This window comes from Schistocerca serialis, chromosome 3 (assembly GCF_023864345.2).
Source record: "Schistocerca serialis cubense isolate TAMUIC-IGC-003099 chromosome 3, iqSchSeri2.2, whole genome shotgun sequence".
Classification (NCBI taxonomy): Eukaryota; Metazoa; Arthropoda; class Insecta; order Orthoptera; family Acrididae; genus Schistocerca; species Schistocerca serialis.
The window spans coordinates 129,658,294-129,673,649 of record NC_064640.1 but is presented as its reverse complement, the minus strand read 5'-3'; the positions used below and the strand labels follow the sequence as shown (position 1 = coordinate 129,673,649).

Genomic DNA, 15,356 nt, shown 5'->3' with positions numbered 1-15,356 from the left:
GAAGGGTCGGCAGCGGAATCTGAATGTCACTTTGGTAAAGTGTATGTGTGTTATTGTTCGAGATGGATAAACATTGCAAAGAACATGTAAAGGAAGTGCTACTTTGTGTTGTGTCATTGTCTTTGGTGGACAGTGGAATTAAGATGGCCACCAGAGTAATAAATATTTGAAGTTTAAATATTTGTTGGTTTCGCTCATTATTTATCATCAAAAGCACATCAAAAACACGGGACCTCATCTTTTTCCCCCTAGACAACCATATTTAGAGCCAGCATTAGCATCGAGACACAGCAGCGATCCAGCAAGCAGCAGCGATTACCACAATGCATTTTAATGGCGCCAACCTAACATCAAGTGCTAACAAGCTCCGTAAATGGGAGTGAAATAGTGCGATTATAGCAATATCTACGACTAGGCGACCATTATAAGTTATACAGGGCCCACATTAATGAACCCGATAAACTGCTTATAATTTCCTTCAAAACCGTTATCACACTATATCAGCTAGTTGTACTCAATATCAAAACTAAAAACAATAAATTTACGACTGCAAGCATTTATAAAATCTACTGCACTGATTGAAGAGGCTTTTACTTTGGCCAGACAGGCATGAGGCAGGGATTTTAAAACTAGGTTCAAAGAGCGTAAAGAAGTAGGAATGAAAAATGCAGAAGATAAATCTACCATTGCTTCTTCCTTAATGTCGAAAGGACACTGTGTCACTAACATTGCGAATAACCACACAATTTTGCATACATCGAGGTGGATAGCAATGTGCGACTGTTTGCTGATAATGCTGTGGTGTACGGGTAGGTGTCGTCGTTGAGTGACTGTAGGAGGATACAAGATGACTTGGACAGGATTTGTGATTGTTGTAAAGAATGGCAGCTAACTCTAAATATAGATAAATGTAAATTAATGCAGATGAATAGGAAAAAGAATCCCGTAATGTTTGAATACTCCATTAGTAGTGTAGCGCTTGACACAGTCACGTCGATTAAATATTTGGGCGTAACATTGCAGAAATGGGACAAGTATGTAATGGCAGTTGTGGGGAAGGCGGACAGTCGTCTTCGGTTCATTGGTAGAATTTTGGGAAGATGTGGTTCATCTGTAAAGGAGACCGCTTTTAAAACACTAATACGACCTATTCTTGAGTACTGCTCGAGCGTTTGGGATCCCTATCAGGTCGGATTGAGGGAGGACATAGAAGCAATTCAGAGGCGGGCTGCTAGATTTGTTACTGGTAGGTTTGATCATCACGCGAGTGTTACGGAAATGCTTCAGGAACTCAGCTGGGAGTGTGGAGGAAAGGAGGCGTTCTTTTCGTGAATCGCTACTGAGAAAATTTAGAGAACCAGCATTTGAGGCTGACTGCAGTACAATTTTACTGCCGTCAACTTATATTTCGTGGAAAGACCACAAAGATAACATAAGAGAGATTAGCGCTCGTACAGAGGCATATAGGCAGTAATTTTTCCCTCGTTCTGTTTGGGAGTGGAACAGGGAGAGAAGATGCTAGTTGTGGTACGAGGTACCCTCCGCCACGCACTGTATGGTGGATTGCGGAGTATGTATGTAGATATAGATGTAGAACGGTACCCGTATGGGGATCTTGGAGCCAACTGAAATTTAATCATTTGCACTGCTATAAGAACGATTTTCTTAACGGACAGAATTGCGTAGAAAACAATGATTTCCTAGATTTTTATCAGGGTGTGTTTCATGTATTACACTTTCAGCGGTGCTGTAGTTCATTACATAATACGGTAGGCCCAGGTATTGTAAACAACAGACCACGCTCAGTTGGTAGTGGCTGCATGTCGTATTAACATCGTGTTTGTATGCAGATATACCATTTGCTGCTACCGTTTTTTTCCATCGTTGGTTTCCTACATCGACTTTTCTTTCGTCGTAGGATATCTCGGCGTGGTCTGTTGTCATTTCTCTTTCCGTAATAATACTTTTACCAATCTTTTTATTACACATCTGCGTTAATCTTTTAAGTATAATTTTGTTCTGTTTTTTATTTTACTTTTAAAACATTTTATCAACTTTTATCTCGCGACTTTCCTCTGTCTGTTTACCTGCGTGCCTGCTACAGAGCGGCCGGCCGGGGTGGCCGAGCGGTTCTAGGCGCTACAGTCTGGAACCGCATTACCGCTACGGTCGCAGGATCGAATCTTGCCTCGGGCATGGATGTGTGTGATGTCCTTAGGTTAGTTAGGTTTAAGTAGTTCTAAGTTATAGGGGACTGATGACCTCAGAAGCCAAGCCCCATAGTGCTCAGAGCCATTTGAACCATTTGAGCCTCCTACAGAGCCTTCCTGCAGCTTGCTGCTCCTCTATTTAAGTGGCACCTCCTGGCACGTTTCAGCAGTCGTTCTGTGTTCTCTCAGGACGCCTACCGAGATCCTACATTTTAAACGACTTCGTACAAAATTTCTGTCGTTATGATGTTCTTATGATGCTTGTTGACAAGCTGTTTTACAAGTTCATGTAACAATATACGCAGGTTGAATCCTCTAAAACTTATACCGCAAATATTGCAGAAATGGAAAGTCCTGTTGATGTGTGGTTTTCACAGAATGCATTGGTAGTCACGGAATCGTGTTGTCAGCCAATAAACAGTCTGTAATAATACTTATGAAGTGAATTTTTTGTGAAAATACACACTCTTTAAGTGGAACAGTGCCTATTGACTTTAACAAATTAAAAGTAGGGGCAAATTAGAATGTCACTGGTGTTTATTGCAGGATTCTAGAGCGGGTCGTTTACGAGATATCGTATTTTGAAAAGTTCCAATACCGACACACGTTTGTACCATTCAACCTGCGTAGCTGCTAGGTACGATGTTGTAATGTTTGCTTATAGTGTTCTTGTGTGTTCCTTGCGTGCATTGCGACTTGGTAGTCAGCACGTGACAGTCTAAGCAGTAGGTCGTTTGTAGACGATGGGATATACCAATGCAACAAAGCCGACATGCTCATGGTGTATGGAGAGTGTAGTAAGAATGAAGTTCATTCTTGTACGGTGTATGCGTCAAGATATCTCAATAGATGTCAACCATCATGGCAATTAATTGTCAACCTCTTCAGCCCGTTGCGTGAAGTGGCAGTGTAACACATAGACAACGCATCAGAAGCAAACTAGTGAAGACGGAAGAGGAGGAAATTTATGTTTTTGCTGCTGTTGCAGTTAATCCGCACGTCAGCTCCCGCTCAATCGCATGACGAAGTGGCATGAATCACGCAAGTGTCATACGCATTCTCCATCAACATAGGTTCCATCCTTATCACATCTCTCTCCATCAAGAGCTGCATGGAAACGATTATGAGAATCGTGTTAACTTCTTTACATGGGCATCAGGACAGGATACTTCAGATGTATCATGTATCCTGTTTAGTAATGAAGCCACATTTACCAACCATGGCCAAGTAAACCGACAAAACGTGCGCTATTAGTCTGGTGACAATCCTCTTTGGTATACAGGGTGTTACAAAAAGGTACGGCCAAACTTACAGGAAACATTCCTCACACACAAATAAAGAAAAGATGTTATGTGGACATGTGTCCGGAAACGCTTAATTTCCATATTAGAGCTAATTTTAGTTTCGTCAGTATGTACTGTACTTCCTCGATTCACCGCCAGTTGGTCCAATTGAAGGAAGGTAATGTTCACTTCGGTGCTTGTGTTGATATGCGACTCATTGCTCTACAGTACTAGCATCAAGTACATCAGTACGTATCATCAACAGGTTAGTGTTCATCACGAACGTGGTTTTGCAGTCAGTGCAATGTTTACAAATGCGGAGTTGGCAGATGCCCATTTGATGTATGGATTAGCACAGGGCAATAGCCGTGGCGCGGTACGTTTGTATCGAGACAGATTTCCAGAACGAAGATGTCCCGACAGGAAGACGTTCGAAGCAATTGATCGGCGTCTTAGGGAGCACGGAAGATTCCAGCCTATGACTCGCGACTGGGGAAGACCTAGAACGACGAGGACACCTGCAATGGACGAGGCAATTCTTCGTGCGGTTGACGATAACCCTAATGTCAGCGTCAGAGAAGTTGCTGCTGTACAAGGTCACGTTGACCACGTCACTGTATGGAGAGTGCTATGGGAGAACCAGTTGTTTCCGTACCATGTACAGCGTGTGCAGGCACTATCAGCAGCTGATTGGCCTCCACGGGTACACTTCTGCGAATGGTTCAGCCAACAACATGTCAATCCTCATTTCAGTGCAAATGTTCTCTTTACGGATGAGGCTTCATTCCAACGTGATCAAATTGTAAATTTTCACAATCAACATGTGTGGGCTGACGAGAATCCGCACGCAATTGTGCAATCACGTCATCAACACAGATTTTCTGTGAACGTTTGGCAGGCATTGTTGGTGATGTCTTGATTGGGCCCCATGTTCTTCCACCTACGCTCAATGGAGCACGTTATCACGATTTATTACGGGATAATCTACCTGTGCTGCTAGAACATGTGCCTTTACAAGTACGACACAACATGTGGTTCATGCACGATGGAGCTCCTGCACATTTCAGTCGAAGTGTTCGTACGCTTCTCAACAACAGATTCGGTGACCGATGGATTGGTAGAGGCGAACCAATTCCATGGCCTCCACGCTCTCCTGACTTCAACCCTCTTGTGTTTCATTTATGGGGGCATTTGAAAGCTCTTGTCTACGCAACCCCGGTACCAAATGTGGAGACTCTTCATGCTCGTATTGTGGATGGCTGTGATACCATACCCCATTCTCCAGGGCTGCATCAGCGCATCAGGGATTCCATGTGACGGAGGGTGGATGCATGTATTCTCGCTAACGGAGGACATTTTGAACATTTCGTGTAACAAAGTGTTTGAAGTCACGCTGGTACGTTCTGTTGCTGTATGTTTCCATTCCATGATTAATGTGATTTGAAGAGAAGTAATAAAATGAGCTCTAACATGGAAAGTAAGCGTTTCCGGACACATGTCCACATAACATATTTTCTTTCTTTGTGTGTGAGGAATGTTTCCTGAAAGTTTGGCCGTACCTTTTTGTAACACCCTGTATATATGAAGATAGTAACTGTTCTCGATTGAACAGATACCATTGATGACCGTGCAGCTTCTCTAGAATAAATGATAATTAATTGAAACCCTCAGTTGTTGTTGATATACCTCGATTGGGACAGCTGAAAATGTGTGCCCCGACCGGGACTCGAACCCGGGATCTTCTGCTTACACGGCAGACGCTCTACCCATATGAGCCACCGAGGACACAGATGAACAGCGCGACTGCAGGGACTTATCCCTTGCACACTTCACGTGGACCAACATTCCCAACTGTCCACAATCTACATACGCAATGTACCAAATAGATATTTGCCCATCCACTCATTACTCGCGCACACTAAGGTGACAATTCCCGTAAGAGTTCGGGCAACCTGTGCGCATTCGCACAGACGAAGGTCAATGGCTGGGTAGCCTTTAACTATATACATGAGGAGATCCCGGTTTCGAGGCCCGGTCGGGGCACACATTTTCAGTTGTCCCCATCGAGGTACATTAACAATACCAGTCGGCAGCTGAGGGTTTCAATTAATTATCATTTAATCCTCTTTGGCTTCGTCATGTGGAACGTCAACGTCCACGGAGTGTAAACGTGTGTTGTGGGATACGAAACCACCAGCTCATAGGTCCGTTTTTCATATACGGAACACAGAACGCTCCCAAGTATCGCAACCTCCTAACATACCATCTTCCGCGGCTACTAGAGGACGTTCCTTTGCAGACTAGGTGGGGCCTGTGGTACCGACATGACGGCTGTCCAGCCTATGGTGCACGAAGTGCATATCTTCACGAATTGTTTCCAGATCATTGGACTGGATGCAGAGGACCTGTACCTTGTCCGTTCCGTTCCCCGGATTTGCCACCTGGAGACTTTTTTCTGTAGAGTAAGCTGAAATAGGCTACCTACAAGGACATACCAACTACACCCAATGACTTAGCAGTGACGTGTTACTGCAGCCGGCGCGAACATCTCCACTGAAATGCTAGCATGTGTGATGCAGTAGTTCCATACCTGGCTGGAAGCATGTATTGCCACTGCCACTGGACATTTTGAAAGCAAACTTGTGATGGTCAGTCGTCTCGTTACTGGTCAGAATCCACATAGCTGGTGTGTGCACTTGTGTTGTTCTTTAGTGTGTGCTATCACAGGTATTGCACAAGTATCGCTGTGGAAACTTTTCAAAATACGGTATTTTGTAAACGACTCGCACTAGAATCCTGCAACAAACACCACTGACATTCTAATTTATCCTATCCTCAGTTTGTTAATGCGAACAGGCATCGTTCTATTTAAAGACGTGTATGTCTGCACAACAATACATTTTATAAGTTTATTACACTCTGTTTATTGGCTAAAAATACGAGCACCTGAATGCCCATCCATTCTGTGAAAACCGCACATGAGTAGCTCTTTCCATTTCCGCAGTATTTTCGGTGCATGTTTTACGTGATTCACCCTGTATGTCTATTTTAATATTAGATGAATTCACACTATTATTTTTTAAGTTGTTAGTTTTATGAAGAGTGGGGGCGAGTAGATTTGAACACTTATGTATTACATTTGTCACTGAAGGTGGCTATTGCTATATTTTTCTCCATTTGGCTAATTCTGTTATACTCTGTTCTTCGATAGTATGTAGACGCCACTGGCTAACTGACTTGGGGGCTGTAATCGGTCGCGGTTTTTAAAATAGTGCTGCTATTTAATCCAAAATCGTTATCATTTTCCTTCATGAAGATACAGACTAACGGGTTTGCTATATACTTTCCAAAAGCACACAGGCAACTTGTTTCCCCATTGTTGTCTAATCCGAGCTTATAGTTTGTCTTTAAATGACCTCGTCAAAGACGGGACATAAACTCCAATCATCCTTACTTCACCATTCCAATTAGTATCCGAATGAAGTTATAATCAGTCATATTTTATTGGCAATCAGTATTAGAGAAGGTCTTTGATATAGGCCTGCTCACATATTTTGTAAGGCACCAGAGCAATCCACCTGCAGCAAATGTTCTTGGCATATCTGCATTTCAAATGAAATTACTATCCAAATAAATGTTATGATCTTCAGTAAAGTATTTATATGAAATACTGGTTTATAGGAAACTCTTCCGTAATTATACATGGTCTAATATAACCACAAAATACTAAAATTAACAACGGTTAACGTTTCCTCCGTCTTGTGGAAAAATTATTTCCGGAAATTTAATCTGAATTGTCTCACTTTGTCTTTATAGCTGTCGTCCGCTATCCCTAAAACGGTTGCAAGACCCAAAAACGTAGAAGCGTCTACCCTTATTAGACTGAAGCTATCGTCGTTTTCCTAGTCCAGTTAAATGTTTTTCTTTGTCATTACGGCCACGAACGTTATATTCAAAGTAAGGAAGACAGCATTATGTAAGATTTTACGTAATACAACAGACAAAAGCACTGCGTCCAGTTTCTCAGTCGGAGAGCGCTCTGGAAGAGGGAACACGGCGGTTTATAAGATATACACCCATCCTGAAACAGACGTAGCTGAGACGCAGATAAAATGTTTGCTCTCTCAAAAGTTACTGCGGAGGGTAGATTAATATTTCATGCTGGAATTCCGGGCCTGTGCGTGACCGTTTCTGAAGTTACTCGCTGAGTAAGTAGTGGCGAAATATTCACGAGAACACAGCATGAAGTAGGTCGACGTAGATTTAAACATTACTCTGGCCGAGAAAAACTCATTCTCCAGCCTAAATCGGCGAAATTTAAGTACGACCTTAATGGCCAAGTCTCTGGACAAGTGATCTGGAAAATCTGAGCCCGTTAACTACACTACTTGTCAATCCAGATATCACAATCCAGTGTTATATTAGACGGTTAAGGCTTTTTTGAACGTATCGCACATGAGTAGAATACTGTCAATGTTGTTAATCATATTCCTTACAAATATTTCCATTAAGTGCAAGGTCGCGAATACCCTCGTAGCCGTGGGACGTTAAACCCAGGCTTCACAAGCTGCGACGTAGTAGCGAATACAAACAGTGATCCAGGTACTGTCAAATGTTTTTCATTCCAGTCTTTGATCACAATATGAAGTCCTTCGATGATGACCGGTTTCAGTCAGTAACGACCATCTTCAGATCTGTTCTACACCATGTCCTAATGTGATAAAGCCGTAATGGCGTCCTCAAAACGTTTAAATACACTCAGTAAAGCATCATCATGTAGAACTAAACAACGGTGTAAAACAGGCCACATCGTCCACACTTCAGTATGATTTGTACCGTAACGCCAGTGAAAAATGGCTCTGAGCACTATGGGACTCAACTGCTGAGGTCATTAGTCCCCTAGAACTTAGAACTAGTTAAACCTAAGTAACCTAAGGACATCACAAACATCCATGCCCGAGGCAGGATTCGAACCTGCGACCGTAGCGGTCACGCGGTTCCAGACTGCAGCTCCTTTAACCGCACGGCCACTTCGGCCGGCGTAACGCCAGTGACAAAATGACTGTGGGAACGGTGTGGCCTATTTTATACCGTATTTTAGTTCTACATGACGATTCTTTTCTGAGTGTATTTATATGTTTTTACGCCGCCATTACGGCTTTATCACATTAGGACATGGTGTAGAACAGATCTGAACATGGTCATTATTGACTGAAACCGGTCATTGTCGAAGGACTTTATATTGTGATCAAAGACTGGAATAAAAAACATTTGAAACCCAGACTTTCCATCTTCCTGTGTTCGGAAAAGATAAGTGAAATACACTGCTGGTCAGAGAACACGAAAATAAGGGAGAGACAACTGTTTCTTCGATAGTTGCAAAGGAGGTGTGTAATTAAATGTATTTGGAACTACAAAATATTTATTTATCTCCTCGATGTTGTTATTGACACTTGTGCTGTAGCGAGCGTTAGTTGTTACACCGATAGGAATAGAAAACCAAATTGATAGACATCAAGGACACAGCTGCATATGCCATCGCACCTAGCTTAATTGGTGTGTAGCACGCAATGGATTACGATGTAATTGTAAATGGAGCGGAAGGTCGGTTAAGATAAGGATGGGGAACCACATCCTTTTTAGAGGACCCATTCCGGTATTCGCCTCATTCGACTTAGGGAAGTAACGAAAATCTACATCTAATTGGCTTGGACAGGATATGTACCCTGCTACTCCCGAATTTAGATCCAGTGAGCTGTGGAAAATTCCGCCTCTTTTGGACTCTTGCCTTGAAATAGGCTGCAACGTTTCGAGAGGGTGCGAAGTCAGCAAATGGAAATAGAGAGGGTGATGGGTCTCCATGATGTCGGATGCTCAGTTCGAAGAATTACGCAGCACTTGGCTCGTCGCGGTCCTTTGCGCCGACTTTTCGCTACTCATCTGGCAGACACCTAAATGCCTTCTACAACGTGACAACACGCGAACATACACGCTTGCAACTGAACAAGGAACTCCGCAAGGCACGAATACTGTACCTCGGTCTGTACAATAAAGGCATGTGGGTCCAGCCGTAGCATCGCCATTAAAAGAGCGTGTGCCGGCTAAACTGCCTCAACAACGTGGACCAAGCAATGTAAACAGTGAAACATATTCGAAATAAAATTTTAAAACTAGAGTAAAATTTCTGCTTACTTTACATTTTGTAGGCAACTTTCAACTAGAACTCAGTAGCGTGTGATGAAGACTATCACATCCATTTTTCATGAGAGATTTAAAAATATTTATTATGTGTAGTGTAGAAAACTAATGTAGACGATGAACAAAAAATACATGAAAAAAGAACGCATGAGCGGGTCTCTCACACTAAAACAAGGATAAAATGACAATTAAACGTATGCCGTGGAATACTCCTTTTTTGAATTTTCATTAATGCATTTAATACAGCTACCTACATATTACTAGTTTCCGATCGTCAGCTTACAGGAGCTGCTCACAATGCCATCAGCTGATAGTAAAGATACCAAATATCTACATTTTACGCACGTGTGATGTCGACACAAGATCTGTGTCAACTATTCAAGTGCTCTCGAATTGTGTCGAAGGCTCTCGCAGGCTTCCATGACACGCTGATAAAGACTCTCCGCGTTTATAACGTCTGTTGGCGAAACTGGTTTTTCTAGTTAGAATCAATGGCGAAGATAAGAATAGCGGTTCGAGTGAACGTGCAGCCTTTGCAACTATTCATCCCCTACCTCTTCGCCAGTCAAGGGAGACATCGATCACGCGTCGTGGTTAAAATGTATTGACCCATATCTCCATAAACCGCATGATTTTTCTAATCGCTTGGGACAAATTGTAACGAATGATTGGGAGAGCTCGTCATTAGATCAACTTTGACTGACTTAATGTTATTTTACTAATAATTCAGGAACGTAGAATTTTCAGACATATTTTTGTCTGACATTAATTCCATGTTCTGGTGTGAGGAACCAATCATGAAGAGACGTTAGTTGTTTAAAATTACAACCACAGAATCCGTGGCTTTCAAGGGTGCTAGCTATAATAATCACAGTTACCGGAGAAGCCAGATTAATTATCTGCCAAACCAATACTAGGTACTTTCTGTGGTGGATATGTCGAGTAAGTGTTTCACTAAACGAAAGCGTGTATCACATATTGATCGATTTGTCTCAGTTGTCTACGGTTCAATCGCGGTATTCCCGTGCCCATTGCATTCTTAACTGGCAGTGTTTGGGTCAATAGAGAACAAATGTCGATCATTTGCTGCGAAGTTCTACTTGTAACAAAGTAAGAGGAACGGTATGCTCACGATGGTACGAGGTGTGTTTTTTAAGTAAGTACCGTTTTGAAATTAAAAAAAGACGTGCTAAGATATCTCAATAATTTTATTTTTACATGAAAGCCTGTACTTTAATCTACTTTTCTACAAAATTTCCTTCAATATTGAGGCACTTGTCATAACATTGTACCAGTTTTTGAATACCCTCCTCATGGAAGTCTGACGCCTCACTTGTTAACCACTGCACCACCTCTGTTTTGACTTCGTCATCGTCTTGAAGACGCTGACCGCCCAGGTCTTTCTTCAAGTGCAGGAACACTGGGCGCAAGATCGGGGCTGTACGGAGGATTATCTAGAGTTTCCCATCGAAAAGATGTGATGAGATCTTTGGTCTGATTCACCACATGCGGACGGACATTGTCTTGCAGCAAAACGATGCCCTTGCTCAAATTCGATGGACTGTTGCTTTGATTCTGGTGTGACGTAGGCCACCTATGTTTCATCGCCCGTAACAATTTGGCTTAAGAAATCATCACCGTCGTTGTGGTATCGCTCAAGGAATGTTAATGCACTGTCTAAACGTTTGGTTTTGAACCATTTGAACCACCAACATTTTCGGTTCATAACGTGCGTACAATTTTCGGTAATTCAAGTACTCGGTCACAGTGCCATACAAAACACTACGAGAAACATTAGGAAAGTCATCCCGCGAGGAGGAAATCGTAAAGCGTTTGTTTTCTCTCACCTTATTGTCCACTTCCTTCACCAAACTTTCATTAACGACCGAAGGACGCCCACTCCGTTGTTCATCATGCACATTTGAGCGGCCATCTTTAAATGCTCTCACCCACTTTCTTACCATTCCATCACTCATAATGTTTTCTCCGTAAACTGCACAGATCTCACGATGAATATCGATCGCTTTTAGGCCTTTAGCACTAAGAAATCTTATAACAGCCCGTACTTCACAGTCGGCGGGACTCACGATTATCGGAGGCACCTTAAACACTCAGTACACAACGCAAACAAGGAAGAATCAGACTGTAATGGTGTCAGTGCGTAGATTATGGTACAGGCTTTCATGCAAAAATAAAATTATTGAGATATCTTAGCACGTCTTTTTTTAATTTCAAAACGGTACTTACTTAAAAAACACGCCTCGTAGCACATGAGCGTGTAACGAACCGCGACATTTCTAACGGTCACACCACCGTAATCTGCCTTTTTTTAGAATCATTCAAGCCAGGAAGTTAGCATTGTTTGGACATGTAGTCGACCGAATTATTTCTGTCTTCTCAACACTTGACGTATACCTCCTTCGGCGCTTGACTTGGTTTCCACACAATCTACGAATTCCACGGTAGTGAGGTCGACCCAGTTTTCTGGCTAATCGGTATTGTGAAGACGTGAACATTATTACCTCAATTGTTTGTTGTTGAGTTTAAACTCATTACAGTCCACTACGATTTGTCGTGTTTCACGACAAGGGGTTTTTCGTAAGGTACAATGTCACTTTATTGACGCTGAGGAAATGAGGTGTTAATGTCTTTGATGTAAGCGATGGACGATGGACGTGGAAGTTTTACTTCACAGTGATTAGTTTCGATGTCCTCCGTAGCGTATATATACATGATATTTCATGAACGTTTTACTCGTGTAGGTATTAAGCTGTTATACTTCCTCAGATGGAACAATGTAAGATTTTTTTATTTTTATTTATTTATTTATTTATTTGCGCCATCCGATAGCGCATGCGAAGAGGACAACAGGGTAAGAAATCGGCTGAGTCCTTTTAAATGGACGAGCCCGGCATTTCCCTTAGGTGATTTAAGAAATCCACGGAAAATATATATCTTACAGGCCGGACGGAGATTTGATTGAGCGTCAACCTCCCCCCCCCCCCCCCCCCTTCCGAGCAGTAGCACTACAGTGTCTTAACCTTAACCACTGCGCCACCTCGTGTGACTTCATGCGTATCTATATACGAAAAGGGACTTTTGCCAAAGATAGACATGAGGACTCCTAAAAGTGAAGTCCAATGCCCAGGAAAGCGCTGATGATTCTACTTCGTTACAAATGAACCGTAACTTCCGAAAACATTACAATGCTTACGAGTACAACGTGAAATGTATTAATGCCATGGCAGTGCAACTCTGTTGCCAGCAATTGTTCCGATATTATTTTCTATGCCACAATTTATATCTGTGATTTACGCGCTCCTTTATTTGTGCCTTCTGGTTCTTTTACTGAGCTGCTGCTTCACTTGATGATGACCTAACAAGCCAAAACTATACTCGCAATAAAATGAATTCAGTAGATCATGTCCGTGTGCTTTAAATTGCTTAAAAATACAGCTAACAGTCGGGCGGCAGTGCTTAAAATACTGACAGAAGCAGAAAGAAATATCGGCGTGTGCACGCCGAGGTCAACTTGTAAAAGCCGCCGCCCGCTGGAGACTCAAGCGACGGGGATTGTAAAGGGGGCAGCGGCATTATAAATGCATTCGCAGGCCTGGAACTTAAAGCAATTACGGTGTTTTATAACGCGCAATAATAGAGCGAAGGCAATCCCGCCAGAGGGCTGGGACAGCTGCGGCTGTATAATGTGCGGTACCCAGTTCTAATCGAGAAGCACAATTAACCTACAACTGTTCCTCTGCCCACGCCATTCAGATTTATAACAACTATAATAATACCTTATTGTGTCGGCATACACGTCGCTGACATGTAGCAATCCTTTTTGTTTTACGCGATCAGACGTCATAACAGCTCATAGGATTAGATGGCTTGTAGACACGAAGGTTAGGGCGCAAGGGTGGAAACAATATTGATAAAAATTCGTATACAGTAATAGGATAGAGTCGCTTACTACGTACGAAATACCGCAGCGTGCCTGTATAGGAATGGATAATCTTCGGTATTCTAAGGAAATGCTCTCTCGGTTTCAAATTCCGATAACGTTTACAAAGAACTTGTTATCAATTTAAGTCACTAAATGACACTGAGTCAAAAAAACGCTTTATCTGGAGATATTAACTTTACGATCCATCACACAGGGCTAACGATAATGAAAAGAAATTTTTTTCTATTTTTGTATTTTTCGTAGCCTTATGTCGTAAGTAGTAGAATTTTGCAAAACACAGTCCAATATGGATGGAAGAAAGTAGTAGAATTTTGCAAAACACAGTCCAATATGGATGGAAGAAGTTAATGATAATGACATATTTTCTAACCTAAGCTTAACAGACTGTCAGTGGGTCGTTCCTGGATTGTTGGATGCGAAGATAGGGTGGTTCTGAATGGAGTCGGTACTCGCTATATGGACGCTATGCACAGTGGCGTGCAGTCTTCATTACGAAGATTATTAGGAAAGTAAGGTCCGATTCCTTATAAAAGAAATCGTCATAAATACTTAAAAATTTTTTTTTTATTCCTTACATGTTTCTTTATTTTTCAACATACTTTCCATATTTCTTAATTTTATCCATTGCTGTCAGTGTTTCTTCCGTGATTGTATTACTTTCGTAAAATAACGAACAACGGCCTTCAGTAACAATCGGTTATTCCAATGCACTATGCATTTCGAGCCCTGGGGCTTCATCTTCACGTGATTTGACAGTCTACATCATTTTTTTTTTCAAATTTAGGTTAATACTGGCCTGGTTTCAGTAGTGGATACAATTTTTTTGAAGTACATTATGAGTAAACATGTTTACGTACATATATACAAAAATGGCTCTGAGCACTATGCGACTTAACGTCTGAGGTCATCAGTCGCCTAGAACTTGGAACTAATTAAACCTAACTAACCTAAGGACATTACAAACATCCATGCCCGAGGCAGGATTCGAACCTGCGACCGTAGCAGTCGCTCGGTTCCAGACTGTAGCGCCTAGAACCGCACGGCCACTCCGGCCGGCGTACATATATACACTTTCCTTACACAGCACATTTACAAATGCGATCAGATCTTTCTGCAATTTGTAACATTTTTATAATGATGCGATCCTCCCTGCGAACAACAGCGTTGTTCGTCAACAGCGTCATATAGATATCGACATTATCCATTGGGAAAGACGTACTAAGATATATCTGATGAGTTTTCAGTGCTGTAACCTGCCTGGTCAGGTACTCTAATAGCCCATATTTTGTTTAGCCTGTGGCATTGTAGAACTGTATTGAAAGGTTTCCAAAAACTAAGAAACACTGAATCAACATGAGTTCTCCTGTCTGTGGATTCTGGGCTATTTCAGCGAAAAGAGCCAGCTGGGTTTACTATGATTGGCGCTTGTGGGGCCTGCGTTCATTCTTTACTGGGGAGTTGCTTATTTTCTACAACGGTCATGTCTTGCGAGCAGAATACGTGTACCATGATTGTGCAACAATCTGAAGTCACTGATTTAGGTCAATATTTCTGTGCATATTTCCTCCGACTCCACTTGAAACCCGCTATACATGCTATCTAAGCCTAATACCAGTAGCAAGTAGGATATATACACCAGAGAAACAACTGCTTTCCTTGCATTATGGCTCCTAAACAACTTTTAGTTCTTTGAGAAAGTTT

At 42.1% G+C, this 15,356-nt stretch overlaps 1 protein-coding gene and 1 non-coding gene across 2 annotated transcripts in view; both read right to left on the bottom strand.

The window, feature by feature from the left end:
* The window catches only part of LOC126469827 (circadian locomoter output cycles protein kaput), an 825,094-nt gene that overhangs the window by 443,352 nt on the left and 366,386 nt on the right, over positions 1-15,356 (bottom strand). The gene's annotated exons all lie outside the window — the stretch shown is intronic.
* On the bottom strand, positions 5,205-5,278 carry Trnat-ugu (transfer RNA threonine (anticodon UGU)). The gene has a single exon. It is a non-coding gene; the product is annotated as a tRNA-Thr (tRNA).